Below are 22,627 nucleotides of genomic sequence, written 5' to 3'. Positions count from 1 at the left end.
CTGAGCCAGATTGGTGGTTACGACTAACTTCCAGGAAGAGACGATGTTTTACTGTAAAGTAAGCCTGGAAACTCCCTGATCTCATATTTGTCATTCTAGATATTCGAAAATTATTATATTGTTCTTATACTTAAGATGTATTGAATTCTTCCCCATTATTTTAAAGTGCTTAATGGGTGACTAATTACAAACAGTTATCCCAAAAAAATTATGATGAATAGAGCCACGATTATTCCATGGATTATCTCGCTCCAGGCTCTAGGTACTCAATAGGTCTACTCATACCATGTATTGTTCGCGAAAACATGTAAACGCTGAGTAGGTATAGCTAGACTACAAAAAGGTATGCGCACGCCAACGATTTTTTCGTTGTAATTGGCGGCCGTATGTAAGAGAAGTCATTGCCTTATTTGGCCGGGCGATTCAGGACGCGCTTGCCTCCACACCGACTAGCTGTGTCTCGTGTGCCGACAGTGGGCATGAGCCTGGAAGAAACTCAACAAATCAACAAATACAGTAAATGACACAGTGTTTTACCAACAGCTAGACTGTAGATGATATCGTGAAAATACATGTCCCTGTCTATACACTATACATAATCATAACCAAGCCACTTACGTGTAACTTTGTAGGTAACGCGTTTGATCATGTTAAACGAATTCAGAATGAAATACAAAAGTGTTTCAGCTGTCTATAATATTTTATTCTTAAAACAAAAAACAATTTTTTTGTTGTAAATTACAAGCTTAGATTTCTTATCTACGTCTTTAGTCTCTTCTAAAATATATCTAGTACGGTTATATGAAGAGGCCGGAAAAATTCGCGAATTCATTTCATTTTATGCTAGAATCCAAACACATGTATGTACCTTCATATTGATTCAGTGGCTCAAAGTTTAAGTATCAACTCGGAAGCATCCCAGGTGACAGGTCTCACAAGTCAGTAGCCAATGAGCATGTGGCATTTACCCGAGTATGTAGCTGATCGTGGAGTCTATCCCAGAGGTCATTTAAACCACGAATTTTTCCAGTCCCTAGTTATATGACCTAATTGGCCTTCTTTTCAATCAATTAGGGAATGAATTTCGAATAAATTGTAAAACTCAAACGTAGGTTTTTTCAAAACCTAGCTGATGTAGGCAAAGAAAGGCTGATGCACGTTTTATTTTTAATTAATTAAAAGAATTAAAAATGTACTGTGTTATCATGTAACGGTTTTTATCTATTGTTTTATATAAAATGAAACATTGTTTATTTAAATACAATTTTACACTACATTTATTAATATCTCTTTAAAAAAATTAAATATAAGCTTGATTAAACTTACTTTAGGTTTATTAGAAAAAATACTAGGAAAATGCCTAATGTACTGGCTAAATCTGAATAAACGTTTCACAGGAGTACAAATGTCATACAAATAACATTTTCCCCTACTTTTCAATAGCCGCTGGAAATACATACACATTGGCTGATTCTGAATTTGGCCAACAAACTTCGGCTCTAAGCTCATCTCAACAAAATAAGCAGAAAACATATATACGACTTGTGGTCAGGCCTTGGAAAAATTCGAGGGTTCAGTGACATCTAGGATAGACTCCACGATACCCTACACACTCGGCCTAATGCCACATGATCATTGGTAGAGCCACAGAAATTTCGCGGATTCATTTAGTCGCAAGCTAGAATGAAAACCTCCACACTGTCGCACTGTGTTCATGATTCGACCGCAGTTATCTGGACACGCCCCTCTACGACCGTGAGCCAACGATGTCCAGCTAGGAGAGAAGTAAGCGAATCAGGTAGTGCCAAATAACAAGGATAAAAATGTTCTCGCAAAGAAATCAACCAATGGGAAAGTAAACATAGGTCGAGCCCACCTATAACTTTGAATTCTATCCTGAGGCCAGAGGAATCCGCCAAATTTCCGGGACTCTTATCATTGGTTACTGTGACTTGTGAGACCTGTCAACTGGGACGTTTCCGATTGAATACTTCTTTGGTTGAAGGTTGTTCATTGGCTCAAAGTCCTTCAAATAAACTGTGAGTCAATCACAAAAGCAACATTAAGGTACATGTGTATTGATTCTAGCATAACGCGATATGAATACGTGAAATTTTCCTGTCTCTGATTATGGTATAAAGTTTCCCCAAGGCTGGCATATGTCTTTGAAGATGGAGATGAAAACACTTTTATTGTAAATAATAGAGAAAGAATTTAAGATTGATCACCGAACTTCTGGGACTGTCACAATATTATTTCCTTAAAATAATTTGGTGTAGTATCATGTCCAAAAATAATGTGAAAAATAAAGGTGTTATCCCAATTCATGCAATGAAATAATTCTTCGACAGCAAAAACATTGTGTTTGTATAACTTCATTCAATTAAACATGATCCAGACGCTTAGTGTTCAATCGTAAATACTTTCTCTATTATTAGAGACCGGAAAAAATCGCGAATTCATTTCGCGATAGGCTAAAATACAAATATTTATACCTCAGTGCTGCATCTGCTATTGGCTCACAACTCACCTGGATGACTCTGGGCCAATGAGAAACGCCCGACGAAAGCTTTATCGAATCACAGGCGGCTACTTTGGGACGTCTCACAAGACCGCAGCCAATGAGTGGGTGGCATTTGACCGAGTGTACGTAGAACTATGGAGTTCATCCTAGAGGTCATTGAAACCGTGAATTTTTCCTGTCCCTATCTATTATTGACAACAAAAATGTTGTTCATCCCCGAATTAGAAGACATGTAGCCTACCACCTTTGGGAAACACTTTAGAGCATAATACGAATATGTTTCCAGTTTAATTGGTCGTAACGAAGTAGCAGCTGAAGCTGGTCGGTCGAATCCAGACACACTCTGTTGATTTGGGGGACTCAGTACCACCGCGCAGGGTATCTTTACCTACGTGCCATCTTAAATGAACTTAAATACTATGTGGAAACGGAAATTTTCGCAATTAAATTTGGTCACTACACTGTACTTTTTTTGTGAAAACAACTGTAGTCGTACAAAATAAAGTTCGCAGTAATACTGGGTTCGGATTCTTTCTTGGGCATTAATACAAACAAAACAAACAACGAAAAAATACAAACATTCTGCTAGCTTGTGAACTTCTCTTTGATGTGCAAAGTTAGAGTTCTAGTGCAAGCCAGAATCAGTTTTCGAATTTTTATTTTTATTTTTTTATTAATTTTTTTTTGTAAGTTTATGATATCAAAGAAAACTTGTGGCGGTTTTCTCCGTGTGCTTCCGATTATTCTTGTCAATATTATGGTGGTTTTCTCCGTGTGCTCCTGATTATTCTTGTCAATATTATGGTAGTTTTCTCCGGGTGCTCCTGATCATTCTTGTCAATATTATGGTGGTTTTCTTCGTGTGCTGCTGATTATTATTGACAATATTTTGATGGTTTTCTCCGTGTGCTTCTGATTATTCTTGACAATATTATGGTGGTTTTCTCCGTGTGCTCCTGATTATTCTTGACAGTATTTTAATGGTTTTCTCTGGGTGCTTCTGATTATTCCTGACTAGACATCTGATGGTTTTCTCCGAGTGCTTCTGGTTACTGATGAGCAATTGATCTCTGCATGAAGGATTTTTTTACTTAATGAGGCATGTCATTTTTATTCAAGGTTGCATTTAATTAGTGAACTTCTGCTACTTAATCATCACTTGTAATATTTTTATCATGTGTAAATTTAAAAAAAATCATTACTCAGTCGAATAATAATAATCTCTGAGAAATCTAAGAAGCACAAACAGGAAAGACGAACTTCCTTCTCCTTGGAGTCTAGCGAAGACAACCTTCCTTTACGATCGATAGTGAGCATTCCCCATCCCACATTAATGAAATAGATATTATTTACCTGCAAGCAACACGTGGCGACATCTGTTGATGACAGCCAGAACTACTTGCATCAATTTGCTTTGCATTAGATAACTTAACTCTCGCTGATGAAATATTTAAAAAATTCTATTTAAGAAATGGTTTCAATTAGAGAAAACTGACAGTTTGTATCTAACATTAGTCACAGAAGCTACCATGGATCATGGTTTGTTATCTGCAGCTGAATCGGAAGGAAGCCGCTGTAGATACTGTGGCAAGGATTTTGTCATGAGAAGGAATGCTAGACGTCATGAGAAGAATGATTGTGCTAGAAACCCACTACGCAACATAAGCTGTAATCGTTGTAGCAGGTTGTTAACACGAATTGACAGCTTAAAAAGACATGGTAGAACATGTAAAGTCAAGACTACTTACGGCATAGAGGACACCGATGGATCCACTAGACTAAAGAAGAGTGATCTGCATTACGACAATAATTTTCCTTGTCCTGAGCGTGATGCTATTAGCTCACCCGATCGTGAGGAAGAACATATATTAAAGGATGCTAATGGCTTCGGGAAGACTGAAACTAATGGAAGTATCAACACCGTGAAAAGTGATAATACATTCAAGCCTATATATTCAGTAGATCCTCCATTCTTTGTAAAAATGATGGACTCCTAAAAAGGAAGCATGAAGACGATGAAGACACTTCGAATTCATACGGTAATCTGGGTGAAGAGGATGTCTTCTACAGTGATTGTTACAGTGACTCTGAGGCTGTTGACAAAGGCATAGGCTGTGATGAAGCACCTAGAGCTGACAAGATCGGAGAATGTGGCGATGTCCTGAGACCGAAACGATGGAAACGTCGTGTTATAATAAATAAATCTGATAATGCTTATTATGATCACTGGTACGATTGTGATATTAAAAGTATTTATAATAAACAAGCAAGTAAGATGGTGGTAGAAGAGATTTATTACACATCATGGAAAGATCCAAACATATTGGTTGACCGGCTAAGACTTCTACATGGCTCGCTTTGTGCAGGAAACTATTCGTGCATCAAAGAAATATCCTTCATACTCAAACAACTGAGGAAAGCTGGCTACATACAATAATGGCTTCTTTTACTTGTATTTGTGTAATGTTAAGAAGTAATTAAATATTGAAAGTAAAAATTTAATGTTTTTATTTCTTGTATTCTGATTTCCAACTAAGCCTGTGTGTTTCCGCTACTGTATGTGTGATCATTCCGTTTCCTGTGTGTACTGTGTGTACGTTCCGTTTCCTGTGTGTACTGTGTGTACGTTCCGTATCCTGTGTGTACTGTGTGTACGCTCCGTTTCCTGTGTGTACATTCTGTTTCCTGTGTGTACTGTGTGTACGTTCCGTTTCCTGTGTGTACTGTGTATACGTTCCGTTTCCGGTGTGTACTGTGTGTCCATTCCGTTTCCTGTGTGTACTGTTTGTACGTTCCGTTTCCTGTGTGTACTGTGTGTATACGTTCTGTTTCCTGTGTGTACTGTGTGTACGTTCCGTTTCCTGTGTGTACTGTGTACGTTCCGTTTCAAGTGTGTACTGTGTGATCATTACATTTATTGCACGTGAATTGCATGTATTGCGCGTACATTGCATACATTACATGTTGTAGCTGATGGAGCTGTTGGAGCACTTGAATCTAATGGTCAATTGAAGCATAGGAGCAAAATGTAGATGGCTCTAATGACGAGAATTGTAGCTCTTGGAGCCTAGCGTATATTGGAGAGATCGAATTAATGAGTAGAGAACGTACCATAACTCATCGATCATATGATCCTTTTTTTTAATTGTAGATTTGACTCTAGTATTATTGTAAATGGTTCTTGATTTGACTAGCGTATTATTCCATACGGTGCATGTATATAAGCGAGTCCTAGACAGCAGTTCACTCAGTTTGTTACTGACGTCGGCGGTGTAAGGATCGCCTAGTTTGTTTCTTCTGGTGTATAAGTCGTGTCAATTAGCTGTTCTTGAGACCTCGATGGCATCTTTACCGTCTTTAACGTCGAGCTCGATGGAGGTTGTACCATCGACTACGGGAACCATGACGTCAGAGACGACGACGATGGTGGAACAGATCCCGTTAGCAACATCGACGTCAACACTGTAGGAGACTTTAACAGTCGAGATACCACCAGCAGAAGAGACTTTAATGTCGGTAGTGCTGGCTGTACAGGAAACCTCACCGAACGCTGTTTCGCCCTCGATGGAGACCTCAATAGATGGCGAATCGACATCAATTAACGAACATCGATGTCGTTACTGCGACAAGATTTTCTCAAACAGCAGCAATGCTCGTCGACACGAGAAGAGAGAATGTGCTAAGAATCCTCCTCGCAACATGTTTGGTTGTGAGAAGTGTCATAAGCGGTTTTCCAGAAAAGATAATATGAAAACACACTTGAAGACATGTAAAGGCGCTGCTGTGCGGCAGAAAGTAAAGGTTTCTATACAACAACGATGTATTGAAGTTCATAAGAGTATGCCTGGAAATGGTACTACTGTTGCAACGCCAGTATCTGGATCAGGTCTGAAAGGCTCGACTTCATCACCACGGTATCCTTGCAGCTACTGTGATACGTCGTTCGCATTTTTCCATGATGCACGAAGACATAAGAGGAGTAAATGCAAGAAGAATCCTTCACGCATGAAGTTTCGCTGTGATGAGTGCCTTAAATGGTTTACCCGAATTGACAGTTTGCAACATCATGCGAAAAAATGTAAAGGTGAAGTCTGTTCGCCTACTGCTGAACTACCTGTAGAAAGTTCGACTCCTCGGTTTAGATTGGTGACTCGTGAGCGTACAAGCAAAAAAAAAAAAAAACGGATGTGCAGCAACCGATTGCTATGACGTCTGAACATGAAAATAAACCTGAGACTGTGTTCGGTGCATTACAAGTAAACGATAATGGCTTCTACTTGGCACAGTCTGCATTTCGTGGAACGTTGAAAGACTACTATTATCCAAGTACGTTAAGCGAGTCGAAGGACATTTGTAGTTTTCTTGATGATATCAGACAGGACATAATCAATCAGCTTACTGATGATGTAGCAACAAACGGACCTTTGAAATATAACTTGTGGTTGGACTGTATATATGGAAAGCCGTATCCATTCGAAGACGAAGTGAGGAAGTGTGCATTCAAGACATCGGCTGCAGTAATTTACAGTTCTGACGATGTGAAGCAAACTGTTAAAAACGGTATCCAGAAACTCTGTTAAGAAGAGGAGGACTAAGTCTGTAAAGGTTCTGGTTGGACTCTGTCTAGTATAAACCGATTGGAGCTAAGAATTAGTCATTTCACGCCTATGCGGACCTAAATTTTTGTAAGATTGCTAACCTTCGCAGGTGATCCTGTAGTAAAATAGAAATTAAGTAATAAAATTTATTTTGTAAAAGAACTTGTGGTGTTTTATTTTCGAACCTGTCATTTTTTAGGTATTTTTACTTAAAATTAAATATTATTGCATCGATCGGGTATCGAACCGAGTACAGGAATCGATCGAATCAATATGTAAATTAATGAGTGATTTATTTAATGAATTATGGAATTTTTCCCGAATTTCTAGATAAATAATTACACGATTCCAAGATGGCGGCCATATGACAAGATGGCGGATGTCACAGTAATAATAAATGATTACTGCACTCTGGCGGGTAAGAATTAAACTATCGTGGCGTCAGCGCACTCTAGCCGACAATACAATGATGATGGCTTCCAGCAACGAAGACAAGATGGCGGACATGACGTCATGTTACCTGACTATATATATGCTATTAACAAAGTGGTGGGGGCCAGTCTGCCTGCACTCACCACGGGGGAAGGATCGGTCGCCATTTTTATTTTTTTTTGCACTCGTCGGGTTCGAACCGAGGACTCCGAGCTCCATGTCGTAAATGCTTGTTTTTTAAATATTTTTCATTAAAATTTTATTGTTAATTTTTTTTTATAATTTTTAAAAAATTTTTCATTTAAATCGGATAATAAAGATTTTAAAGATGGCGGTCGTAACGGAAATTGCAACGGTGACGACATAATCAAATATGGCGGTCATGGTATCCTTATTCCTAGAAATGGCTTACCGGAGGCTATAGGCATGAATGCTTAAGCCGTTTTTAGGAATTTGGGTTCTTTCTAGGGCAAAACGACTTTTGAGGATTTTCGAAATCCTAATTTTTGAATTGTGAAATTTTTTCAGATTTTTGGCGGATTTTTTTTCCTAAGAAATGTAAATTTTTGCGATTTTTGAGGAATTTTGGGCAAATTTTGCCCAATTTTGACTAGTTTTGAGGGTCAAAGGTCAATGTCCTACTTGTACCGTTACGCTGTGTCACGTTACGCTCATTCAAGATGGCCGCCGTGACGTCACAATCAAACATGGCGATCGGCACCACAGGCACCACACCCAGAACCCGTGTACCCGGAGCCCCTATTATATACTACTCTTATGCGTATACCTAAAAGAACAATGCACTGACGAAAAAAAGCAGGACACGAATTAATTTAACACTTGATTTATGTGTAACTTCCCCTATACATCCACATTGACAAGTTAGTTTTTGCAATAAAAGATAAAAAAAATAGTGTGTTTTTATCGTTGTCTGTGGAAAGAATTTGTTTTTTTTTTATTTTTTTTTTTCAAAATTGCACCAACTGTACTAGTTTCTCAAAACAGCACGACAAACATGTAAAATTACTAAACATTTGCATATGCAATTTTATAAGTATTTTACAGTGTGTGTTTATGGTTCTCTTTGTAATTACCTTTCCCGTATTGTTTGCAAGCGGGAAACGTGGCGGACATTGCCGTCAGCGTTTGCGTTTTCCTACGAGACAGAAGTTTCCCCCAATTAATCCCATCACTGCTTCAGCCCACCAATAACGTCCTGGCACTTAACAACACGTCAAGGCCTAGTTCATTCCTTTATATTAACGACCTTGTTATTGGATAAACAACAATAAATACAAAAATTAACGTCTGTGAAAAAATAAAAGCAGTAAGAATGAACAGAAAATTTTCTTTAAAATATTCCGAAATCAGCTATTTGAGAGACCGGAAAATTTCACGGAATCATTTCGCAGTAGGCTGAAATTCAAATACATTGTATAGGTTGCTACTGCCATTGGCTCACTGTACATCTTGACGACTCTGGGCCAGTGAGAAACTCTCAACCAAAGAATTATCGAATCGCAGGCAAACCAGTTAATATGACTTGCAAGTCAGCAGCCAACGAACTGACGTTATTTACCCGAGTATACAGAGGACTGTGGATTCTATTCTGAAGGTCATCGTAACCGCGAATATTTACAGTCCCTAGCTATTTGTTTAAAATAAACTACAACGTCCTTTGCGTTGTGTGCTATAGGCAAGGACAACTTGTATTTTGCGGTAAACGTTGTCAGTTTGTTAATATGTTTGTAGAATTTGTTATATTATTGGCTGTTTTTGATTACTAGTGTGTTCTAGCATTTGAATGGGCCAATTAAAATTATTTTACTGTACTACTGCACATCAATAAAAAGCTACATTGTTTTGAGAAATAACCTTGACACGAAAAGTTTCCACAAAATATGGATGTCTCTAATAATAGGTCAGTTTCATTCAAATACACCTCTACTGTTAGCGCAATAATCACAGCTCTTTCGCTAGCGTAGGCATAAAATATTGCAGTCTAGTGACGGTTTTGATTATTTTGCGAAAAATCACTGTGGCTAAAATTTTGTGATAAGGCCACGATCATTCGACGGATTTAGTGCGGTACCATTGGTGATAGGACTGAAAGAGTTTTGAAACGCACTTGACAACCGTGAGTCACTTACAAAGGAAAATAAATTGTTACCCAATCACGTGTGGATCTGGCCTTTGTTATCGACCAATGAAACTTTTAAAGTTCTTGACTACAAGCATAGGCAAGTTAATTCTATAGTGGCTTTAGTTAGTAATATACCGGGACTGGAAAAAATCGCGGTTACAATGATCTCTACAATACACTCTACAGTTATCTCTACGCTCCAGCAAATATCGTCTGTTCATTCGCTGCTGACTTGAGATATGTCTAAACGGGGCTGCCCGTGATTGAATAATTATTTAATATATGTTTGGGGATTGACTAAAAGTCCAATACCATAAACTGATGGCCAACCGCAGAATCAGGTCATTGAGATAATTATTTTGATGAGAGCTTACAGCTAAATTAAATAGGGGAATTTTCGATCTAAAGCTACAAGAGAAATATTTAATAACGTTTTGAAAATTAGCTTGAAGCAAAATATTTTCGTGAAAAATTATCATCGGCAACAATTGTGCAAAAACAAAAAGTGTAATAGAGTCGAGCGGAATGTGCCATGTGGCAGCACCCAATGTAGAGTGATACGATCTTTATTACGTGGACTCTAAACTTGTGACAAAAAAAGGCATAGGTCTCTAACTGTAGGCTACCTATACCATATAGAAGCACTGAGAATTCGTTTATCTCATATTCGTTTAGCAGTAAAGAACAATTGAAACACACATGCTTCTAGCTTTCTTGTTGACTATACCGCAGTTCTCGTGGCACGCCCTTGACGGCCATCAGCCAGTTATAAACAGGACGAAGCAGTGTGTGCTGTGACACCGGTATTTCATGAAAACATTTCTTGTCAAATAATTTCTCAAAAAACTGTAGCTTTTTCTTACTGTCGTGGCGAATCATGGATGTGTAGTATCACAGTAATTGTATTTTCAACTCCCAGTTCAAGTGTGGGAAAACACCTATCACTAACCACAGCCAATAATATAACAGAGTGTGCGAAAATATTATCATAGTGTTTAAAAGTACGACCAACAGTCAGTATTTCTTGAAAAATACTGGTGTCCAAATTATGTGCCACCCAGCCCCGATGATAGCCTCTACAAACAATATAAGCCAATATGCACAGTTTACTGGCTTTATTATGTAAAAACGCTTTAAGTTTACTCTGGAGATAAAAAAATCCATTAAATAATCACAGCTATAGATAGAGACAGAAAAAATTCCCGTATTAATTTCGCAATAGGCTAGAAATGAAATACACATACCATTGTGCTGCGTCTGCTATTTTACGCGGAGTAATGTAGGCCAGTGAGTGACCCACTAACAGAGAAGTGTCAAATCAAGACTAACTGGTCACGAGGTCCCACAAAACAAGAGCCAATGAACAGGTTATAATTGCACTAGACGCAGAGGACGGCGGAGTACACCCTGGAGGTCATCGATCCCGCAAAATTTTCCAATCTGTGGTTTGGAAATATGTAGAAACTGGAAAAGTTATGTTTATTTACGCTTCAAATAAGTTAAAAATCGTTTCAATTAAATTATATATATTATATCATTACTTAATGTTATTTTTTATTAGGAAACAAAATAAATAAAATAAAATGAAAGCAAACAGCGGGCCACCGAAATGAAATTCTACGTACGCCTTTGATTTTTATCATGTATGTAAATCCTGACCGTGTTTTGATTTTTTCAACGCAAAAAAAAAGTTCGTAATGTGAAATTTAATATAATTGTTTGCCATTTGTCACGTTTCCTTTACTTGTGGAAGCGGCAGACGGATAGTTAAATGTAAATGTCTCGCGGGTCTTACCCGTTTTCGTTCTTACGTTTCCGCGTCTCTGTGGAACGGGCCTTGGTGAGTGTCAGAAGCAAACCCACACGAGACTTGTGTTTCCTGGTGGCGCGCGCGCGGGCGTTGCAACAGCGCGCGGAGGGGGGGTGGCGCAACGTGGCAACAGTGTTCAAGGCAAGGCGGGTCGGGCGTCAAACTTCAAGCGGGCTCTGGCGAGGAAGAGATGGGAGACGAGAGAGAAAGAGAAAGAAAAGAAAAACAAGACTCCTGTCAAAAAAGCGACGCAGATAAAAAAAAAAAGGAGGAACAACGTGAAGGGGTTTGAGAGGGGAGGGAAATATTGCCGAAGCTATTCGAACTCTTGACACCGCGTGTCGATTGTCTTGACGCCGGGGCGCCGAAGCGAGGTCGCGAACCAAGACACTCTCCGGCAGGCAACCGCGCGCGGCGGTGGTGCGCTAGCTGGGGCTAGAGGCGCGAGTTCTTCCCCCGCATCCATCCGGTGCCAAATCAAGATTGAGAAACGTGACTTCTACGATGTAAAAAAAAATACCCGTAACCTTGAACATTAAAACGTTTACTTATCGTTAGGGACCGGAAATATTTGCGTTTTCTGTGACATCTTGGATAGACTTCACGCTACACGATCCCTATACATATACGCGTCAATAGCGACTTGTGAGACGCTTCCGATTGGATACTTTTAATGTGTAAACATATTAGCTATCGGTATACGGCTCTCGGTAAAAGATTAATTTCGTTAATATGGAATGTGCTGCGTCTGCGCGAAAGTCGAGAAGTTTGGGGGACCCACGTGATTCAATCGTGTGTGTGCGTGTGTTTGTATGTACATATATTCTAGTTTTATAAACATCGTGGTCAACAATGAAAGTACCAACCACACTCGGATTGCACTTAACTTTAATAAGAGCCGAAACTAAAGCATATGCCATTACACCCTCGGTCACATTGACATAATGAAATTTAATAGTCTTATAAACGTATGTATAAAGTAAGAATATCCCAGAAAAAAATAAAATTATAATAACTCTTTTTAAAAAAAAAAGGTCTCAAAAATAATTATTATATGACCTTAAGGCTATGTTATGTATTTTGACATAACTTATAGTAAAAACGTATAATGTATAATCTTAATGCATATGCATGCTTAAAACATTTGCTCGTTTCATTCGTATACTACATTAATAATTGTTTCAGTAAAATGTTAATATAACTGTATCTTATAACATAGGTATATATTTAGACTACGCCCCTTTATCTATTGTGTATATTATAACATTTGATAGTAAAATAGTTTTCAAATGTTATTATAACTATATTATCTAATGTCATAGGTGTGTATTTAGACTATGTCCCATCCATATACTTAATATATATAATAACAACTGCTTATAAAATAGTTTTATAAACTGATTTTATAAAATGTTAATATAATTATAATGATAAGACCTTGGTATGTCTTCATCATAGATCTTTTCTTCATTCGTGCTTATATAATCAAATATAGTACAAATATATTTAAAAACTATTTTAAATAAATATATATTTTATAATCTTATGACTTAGGTAAGTACTGTACCCTATACCATTTCATTTGTACCATACATAATAACATATACTATAAAATCCTTAAATGTTCTTTAAATAAATTTAAGTAAATTTATTATCATATCGTATAGGCAAACCTTTAAAATACACACCTTAATCCACACCAAATATTTAATTTATGCTAAACACATACATTAAAAAAATCAAATATATTTTAATATTTAGTTACATACAAAAATACATATGTTGTTGAACTTAAGCACGAACTGCATTATAACTGTTCCGAAGATACCCAAATCTCATCAAGTGCACTAACTTTATTATCTGTTCTTTTAAAACACCCTGCCTCTACCAGCGCACGAAATGCGTCATAGCATAGCTATTCCAAAACTATTCGAAGCGCATCAAGTGCACCAACTTTGAGAAAAAATTTTGCAAATAAATAAGATTTAACCCATCCTATCCTGGGTTCGGTTAGGTTATTATCACCTTGTTAAACAAACTTATAGTTAGGTTTTAAAAGGGGGAAGAATTATTACTGATTTTTCCCTAAAATAAGTACTTATCGTATATTTATTACACTTGGCAGTAATTTAAAGATTTTTACATTAAATTTCGTGTCCGAGTTTCGTATTATAAGTTTGTTTGCAACATGAGAACACGTAAATCTTATCGTTAACGAGTTTAGATGTTTACACATCACTAGAGACCGGAAAAATTCGCGATAGGCTAAAATACAAATATTTATACCTCAGTGCTGCCTCTGCTATTGGCTCACAACTCACCTGGATGACTCTGGGCCAATGAGAAACGCCCGACGAAAGCTTTATCGAATCACAGGCTGCTACGTTGGGACGTCTCACAAGACCGCAGCCAATGAGTGGGTGGCATTTGACCGAGTGTACGTAGAACTATGGAGTTCATCCTAGAGGTCACTGAAGCCGTGAATTTTTCCTGTCCCTACACATCACTGGCGAGTACTGAATGATTCGCTCAATGTTTTTTTTTTTGTTGAGGGTTTTTCATTGGTGCAAAGTCCTTCAGATGAAAGCCAATCACAGGAGCAACATAAAAGTACATGTGTTTGGATTATAGCAAAACGCGAAATGAATCCGCGAATATTTCCGGTCTCTACTACGCGTTCGGGACCGGAAAAATTCGTGAGTTCAATTGACCTTCAGGATGCACTCTACAGTTCTGCGTATACTCGGGTAAATATCACCCACTCACTGACTGCTGTCTTGTGAGAAGTCCCAGCGTAGTAGCCTGTTATTCGACACAGCTTTGTTTGAGTGTTTCTCATAGGCCCAGATTCCTCCAGATGAGTGAGTTAATAGCAGAGGCAGCAGTAAGGTGCAACTATTTTAGTTTTAGCCTTTCATAAAATGAATCCACGAAATTATGTGTTGTCTACTTATAGTACGGTTCTTTTCGTGTAATTGTTGTGTCTCACAAAAAGTTTTCAAGAAAAATTAATTTTTGAATTACACATTTTGATGTGTATGTGTAAAAACACATATGATAATTATTAAATTAATTAATATTCCGTTTTTTTCCTCACCGTACGTTCACAAAAAAAAAAATTTATAGTAAAAATGAATAGCGCTTTTGCATTTTTGATTTCATTTTTACTTGTTAATTCATGTTGACTCAGAGTTACATTAACATCAAACATAGATTTTTTTTAGTATAGAATTCTAATAGGGGTCAAAATTTGTGTGTTTGCATTCATATTAATACAAAAATAATGAAAAATATCATACACAAGATCCTGAGTTCGTGAAAATTGCCTAAATTTAGGGAAAAAATAAGAAAATCAACGTATTTTAACATCAGCTCAAAATATACAGGTGATTTTTTTTGTTTTTAATAGCTTCTAAGTACCAAAACCTAGGACTTAAAATACATAACTTTTTTTTTAATAACTTCTAAGTACGAAACGCAAGAACTTAAAATATAAAGGGGGACATATGTTAGAACTTTTACGGTCCCCTTAGTCAATTTTGATGTTTCGTACTAAAGTGAACAAATTGAACTTCATATTTCTTCTGTGATCGGCTCACAGATTACCTGAAAGACCTTAGCCAATTGAAAACATTCAACCAAAGAAGTTTACAATCCGAAACTTCCCAGTTGACAGGTCTCACAAGTCAGTAGCCAATGAACATGTGGCATTTGGCCGAGTATGTAGGGGATCGTGGAGTCTATCCTAGAGGTCATTGAACCAGATAATTTTTACAGTCCCTAAATATTGTTTCCATACAACAAAAATAATAATGCCAATTATCAGTTCACTACTCGTATCACACTCAAAAGGGTCAAAAAAGACTAAGGTACCAGTTGTGCTACTGAAAGGTTTGTGATTTGCCTCAAAATAACTACAGGCGGTTAAAATGGCTCTTTTAATTCGAGAAAATAACCGAACAGTTTCAGTTCACGATAGTCTTAGGTTAAAAAACTAAACCATTAACCAACATCTGCGTTCGGCCTTCAATTTGTGGGAAGTACTCAGAGCCAATGATAACTTATCAACAAAAGAAGCTTTAAGTCACCGAAACACAATTATTTTCCAGAGTACGAAATCACTAAACCAGTAAATGTTTTCCAGTCTCCAATTAAAAGAGAGAGTAAAAAAATTCATTATCTTTATGTCACAAAACGTCTTCACGAAATAAAACTTTTACTAGTTGTATAAATACAGGACGTTTTCTCGTACTTCGTTCCAATCCGAACTTAATCGTCGTATTCATAGTACTCCTACAGAATTCGCGTTATTTTATGGCACTAGGATTAACTCCAAACACCTTTAACCAAAATAAGTCCCGGTCTCCATTGTCCATATGCCGGTGTCAAATTTTACCTTCGTGCGAATATCATATGTTTGTGTTGTATGTGTTTATAACGTTTGTTATTGGTTTGTTGCTTTTAAGAGCGAGTCGAACTGCCAATGCTCCAATCAGAACGTAATTTAATGATGAGTGGTTTTCACTGTAGCCATTAAAGCTCGAGCCACTCTTTAGTGTGCTTATTGGATGAAGGCAACGATCAGAGAACTTTCATACGAGACGGTGTGTTAAACGTCTTTTTCAAAACACTCAACATTTCTTGAAACTACCTGATTAAGTATATCATTTAAGAGCCACGATTATATCGCAAATTCACTTCACTCCAGGCTAGACACATTCTCCTAGACATTATCAAGAGTTCTTTGGTCGATAAAGAGGTCACATCTTTCGGTGGACTACACGTGATTGGGTAACCGCTTCTTATCCTTGTTTATGACTGGTCCATGGTCGTCAAGGACGACTCACGAGCATTGTAGTCCGGCATCAACGTGAAGCCTACTTCGCCAGTTCTGCAAAAAAAAAAAAACCTCTCTGGGTTTAAATGTTTTGAATTATAGACATCTTAGCTCTCGGTATACGAAATTTGGCAGGTGTTATTTCATGAAAATGGAACGGAAGTCGATGAACAGAAATATGTCACAAAGATAGCGGACCCACGTGTAGCAACATAAACGCGTATATAGTTACTTTCGTAAACATTAGGGGACATATTAAACGTATTGGTATTGGTGTGCCAAATGAAGCTATATAAGGAAACTATCCTGAAATTTATTTGGTAAATTAAAATAGTCTAAAAGTAATCGCAAAATTTAAAATACCTCATAATACTGGCTTTACAATGATTTCAATACATACTCTCATTTTATATTCCCAGCGGTAGAGCGCGCGCTTGTTCACCTCAAGGGACGTGGTTCAAGCCTCTTCACAGGATATTTTAAAACTTATTAATAACATTATAAAATAATAATAGAATAATTCTTAATCAGCTAAATAAGGTTAAGGTTTGTTTGTAGGAAGTATTTACATACTGAATTTAGTCATTTAAGCAAAAACAAAAAAAAAATGTTTCAGGTAATATTTTAGTAATGCCATAGCAGTATAACTTCTAACTTGTGCTGAAAACGTTATCGAAGTAAATTTTAAATGTATTTTATAAATATTGGCAATATTTTAATTAAATATATTGTCACAAATCAAGTCCAAAACATGGGTTTTATATGAGCAGTTCCTAATAGTTTAAAATTTCCTACTGTTTCGTGCTGCTAATTGCTTTCTGCGTTTGATGGTGGCAAGCAACGTTTACTTTTCAGGCAGCGAATTCTAGCCACGGGCGCAAAGAGTATGTGTGTGATTCGCATCCAGAAATTTTGGTATTTAAAAAGCAAAAGTTTATTTTTATCAGGTCGGCATTGTTTTAAAGAATTCTACATTAAATCTCGTGACCGAGTTTAGTATTATAAGTTTATTTGCAACATGAACTACATGAGAACACGTAAGTTTGCTCGTTACCGAGGTTATATGTGTCTACACATTAATGCCGAGTACTGAAAGAGCGCTTACTTTTTTTTTTTTAAATTTCCATACCTTAATAAAAAAAAGTTGTAAAATGCGTCAAACCGACACTGAGTTTACGAAAAAGTTTGTGGCCGAGAACACAGAGATGGATACATTAGATAATTTTTTTATGAATTTCCACTATGCCAAAATTAAATAAAATATCTTAATTTCAGACCACATATTTTACTAAATCAATATAATTTATCACGCCTTAATTATTGGTTGGATGTTTAGGTATGGCGTGGGTATATCTCCAATTGTAGCCATCTTCACGTGGTGACTTCTGGGTAGTTTCATTAAAAAAATTGTGAAATGGCCAAAGAGCTACAAAAATATTTGCTCTCATCAAAGTATAATGTAAGAAATCACTTCGATTTACGAATTATAACGAAAACTGGTCATTTATGATTTACAATACCACAGTGCTTTTGTTTGTTTAATGTTAAGACCCCGATTTTTTAAACAGAGTTACGAAAATTTAGCCTTATATCGCGAAATCAGAAGCGCATGTTTTCTAAAGAAAAATTTGTTGTTATCGATCAACTAAAATGAAGTACATAGGTGTTATTTCCCGCTAAACAACATTACCTGCATATTTTGAGCGTTAAGTATAATTTTTTTTTAATTATCAGCAATTCGTGCGAACCGAAGATCATATGTTTGATTTTTTTTCACATTAATTTATCATTGTTAATAATGTAAATACGCCACGTTTCAACCTACTTATACGAAAAAAAATCAATTGTTTCATCCTACCCTAATATTTATTGCAATAACTTCCACACTTTTTTAAAGTAAACTTTATATTGATAACTTTTAAATACCGGAATAATTCGCGATTTCATTTCACAATAGGCTAATATCCAAACACATTTACTCTTGAGCTGCTACTGTTATTGGCTTACAATAAATCTGGAGGTCACTGGGCCAATTAGAAACATTCAACCAGAGAAGCAACGATTCCCAGGCAACCCAGCTGAGATGTCACAAGTCAGCAACCTATGAACAGGTGACATTTTCCCGAGTATGCAGAGGACATCAGAGCCTTTCCCAAATGTCTACGAACCCTACATGATTCGTGACTCACCTTGAACGACCCTGAGCCAATGAAATTGGGTGGCTTTAAGCACGAGTTATAAATGCCTAGAGGGGACATCGTCTCGCGCGTCACACGCCCCTTCGCCTCTGCGCGCTAAGCACCGAACTGGAGAGCAATGTTTGCGTCGGTAATGTGTCTCTGTGGGTCTTAAAGCAGTGATCCTATAATTCTTTGATGGAATATTTAAAATAAAGAGTCCCTATACTACCCTACACCACTTACAACTCTAGGCTTACAATTTTTGGTACCTAAAAACGCCCGTGTAAACACACGTTATGGCAATTTATCAGCCCAAAAAATTAAGTGTTGTAGAAGAATCCATAAAACCAAACTTGTATAGACCAGTGCAATGGTTCTTAAATTATATTTTTAGATCCACAATAATTTCGTGGATTCATTGGGTAGCTAAGTAGACTGAAGGACATTTGCATCAGCTTCACGTTGATGCCGGACTACAATGCTCGTTACTTGTCCTTGACAACCATGGACCAGTCATAAACAAGGGATAAGAAGCGGTTACCCAATCACGTGTAGTCTACCGAAAGATGTGAACTCTTTATCGACCAAAGAACTCTTGATAATGTCTAGGAGAATTGTGTCTAGCCTGGAGTGAAGTGAATTTGCGATATAATCGTGACTCTTAAATGATATACTTAATCAGGTAGTTTCAAGAAATGTTGAGTGTTTTGTAAAAGACGTTTAACACACCGTCTCGTATGAAAGTTCTCTGACCGTTGCCTTCATCCAATAAGCACACTAAAGAGTGTCTCGAGCTTTAATGGCTACAGTGAAAACCACTCATCATTAAATTACGTTCTGATTGGAGCATTGGCAGTTCGACTCGCTCTTAAAAGCAACAAACCAATAACAAACGTTATAAACACATATAACACAAACATATGATATTCGCACGAAGGTAAAATTTGACACCGGCATATTGACAATGGAGACCGGGACTTATTTTGGTTAAAGGTGTGTTTGGAGTTAATCCAAGTGCCATAAAATAACGCGAATTCTGCAGGAGTTCTATGAATACGACGATTAAGTTCGGATTGGAACGAAGTACGAGAAAACGTCCTGTATTTATACAACTAGTAAAAGTTTTATTTCGTGAAGACGTTTTGTGACATAAAGATAATGATTTCTTTTACTCTCTCTTTTAATTGGAGACTGGAAAACATTTACTGGTTTAGTGATTTCGTACTCTGGAAAGTAATTGTGTTTCGGTGACTTAAAGCTTCTTTTGTTGATAAGTTATCATTGGCTCTGAGTACTTCCCACAAATTGAAGGCCGAACGCAGATGTTGGTTAATGGTTTAGTTTTTTAACCTAAGACTATCGTGAACTGAAACTGTTCGGTTATTTTCTCGAATTAAAAGAGCCCTTTTAACCGGCTGTAGTTATTTTGAGGCAAATCACAAACTTTTAGTAGCACAACTGGTACCTTTGTCTTATTTGACCCTTTTGAGTGTGATACGAGTAGTGAACTGATAATTGGCATTATTATTTTTGTTGTATGGAAACAATATTTAGGGACTGGAAAAATTAGCGGGTTCAATGACCTCTAGGATAGACTCCATGATCCCCTATATACTCGGCCAAATGCCACATGTTCATTGGCTACTGACTTGTGAGACCTTTCAACTGGGAAGTTTCGGATTTTAAACTTCTTTGGTTGAATGTTTTCAATTGGCTAAGGTCTATCAGGTAAACTGTGAGCCGATCTCAGAAGAAATATGAAGGGAAATTTGTTTTGATTCTAGCGTAACGTGAAATGAATCCGGAAATATAATTATAAGTATTGGTCAGAGTAAATTAACAACGAGCTGTTGTATCTTAATATAGATCTGAATCAAAATGTTTCTGCAAAAATACATATTATTTATTCTGACAAATCTCATAAATTTACGTGGGCTTGTAATATCTTCCTGGTGACCACGGAATTCAAAATTGCCAGATATTACAGGATTACAAACCACGTGCGATTCCACTGTGTTACCGTTATGCGGCTTTGCCTCGCATTACCCAACCACTGGCCGGCACAACGAATGTAACACTTGACGCTCGCTTGCATGGTGTGCGCTGTGTTTGTTCTGAAGGTCGCGAATCAACTGACGTGTTTCTTTTGTGACGCGAACAGTGGGCTCTTTTCTAATCTAAGCGTTGCTTGCTCAATGCCTGGTACCTCTAACCCCCATTTCTCTCGGCCGTGAGCGTATAGCCAAGCATCGCGGCAGGGCAACGTCTCTGAATACAAAACAGTTGAATGGCCCATTAGTAATCCATCAGGTACAACCAACGTCAAAACATTGTTCTCTCTCACCTTGGACCCAGCGAGTTCGGTTCATCTTTAAGAATCGTAATTGCTTGCATAATTATAGTTTTTTTCTCTTGATACCCCGTTTCTGTATAAGGTAGTATTTTTACATAAAATAATTAAATTATCATCTGCATCCTTACTAGTTTTTATAAAATGCTTAGGTAGGCCTACTTTCACACACAATCTTACACTACTACATACACTGTAGAACAAACTTTTTTAAACGTTTTTAAGCACGTTAGTTGGCGTTATTAATTTATACAATTAATTGTATGGGATGTTTGCGGGCTTTCACGGCCCTTGTATGAAGTAGCTTGGCTTCTGGGTTGTAGCCAAAAAGTCGGTGAATTATTTGCAAAGGACACGGCTACAACCCAGAAGCTAAGCTACTTAATTGTATGGGAATTTTACCGTACAATCATGGGAAGCACATTGGAATTAAAAATCTATTCACTGTGGAGGCAATCGTAAATTGGAAACGGGAATCGTAAACGTAATAATAATGCCAATACATGTTGACACAATACATTTTTTCGCTCATTGCATGCATACAGGCATACAGTGAGATGACTTGTGTCAGTTACCCTCACACGCAAAACCCTTGGGATAAAGATTCCCCTCCCGACCATTGTGAGAATCCAGCATATTTGCGCCCTTGTTTCAATTATGACACATTTCCTATACATTAAACTTTCTCTTAAACAAATATACAAGGGACATAATGAATTCATGGGAAATATATTTACCATTTGAATCGCATAAATACTCCCAAACATTAATAATGGTCAAATTCCTAACAAATTATCACAGATAATTTTTTTTTTACGAACATAAGAAAGAGTCGAAGATTTTAAAACTAAACATCTTTTAGTTTTGTGGTTATATTCCTTACTTGAGCTGAAGCAAGAGTGATCTATTTTTTTTTCTTTAGTAAATTCACGCAAATGCGAAATGACGAGTGTTAAGTCGGTACATACTGCCTTTCAAACAAATAATTACTTTATTACAATAAAAATATTATTGAGGTCAAGATATAAGACATTCTCACTTTAATGTATTTTAAAACATTTATTAAAAGGCTAAATTCTTGCTTGTGAACTCATACTACTCCGTAATTTCCACTTAGGTAATTTATTCTTTGCTATAACTACACTTTGAAACTGTTGTTTACAAAACCTTCTCGTTATCTTGTATTTTATAACCAATCATCTGAATATAAAATAATGTATCTAACTAACTTTTTACTATCCAACATAATTTTGAATCAAACTTTCATGATAGCAAAGATTTTAATAAAAGTGCCAACAGGCATTTACCTTTTTTGTCACAACATCCATGGCACATATTATTTTTTGCAAACAAAACGCGATCATTTATTTTGATTGTAAAACTCGATGTACCAACCACCAAAGCAGTTTTGCAAAACCCACATAAACACTTGGGGAGGGAAATAAATAATTTGAATCGCTGGACGAAATTATGACCTTATAATATTCTTCAGCTGTAACTAATGAACATGAAATGGCAGACACTGCAGCTTGCCATTTCGTTCCAGCACCAACATGGCCAGCTTTTGCACACCACAATGCAACATTCCCTTTGGACGAAGAGTCCAATATTTTGGTGTAGATTCACAGCGAAAAATAATCGGCGAATTATATTAATACAGCTCTTTCTGTATTAATTCTGGACGTAGTTTATATCACCATCGTTAAAACACGAACATCTTTGCCACGCCCAACTTGTGTGTTTTACCACACGA

This window comes from Bacillus rossius, chromosome 2, assembly GCF_032445375.1.
Source record: "Bacillus rossius redtenbacheri isolate Brsri chromosome 2, Brsri_v3, whole genome shotgun sequence".
NCBI lineage: Eukaryota > Metazoa > Arthropoda > Insecta > Phasmatodea > Bacillidae > Bacillus > Bacillus rossius.
Note: the sequence above shows the minus strand (reverse complement) of the source record.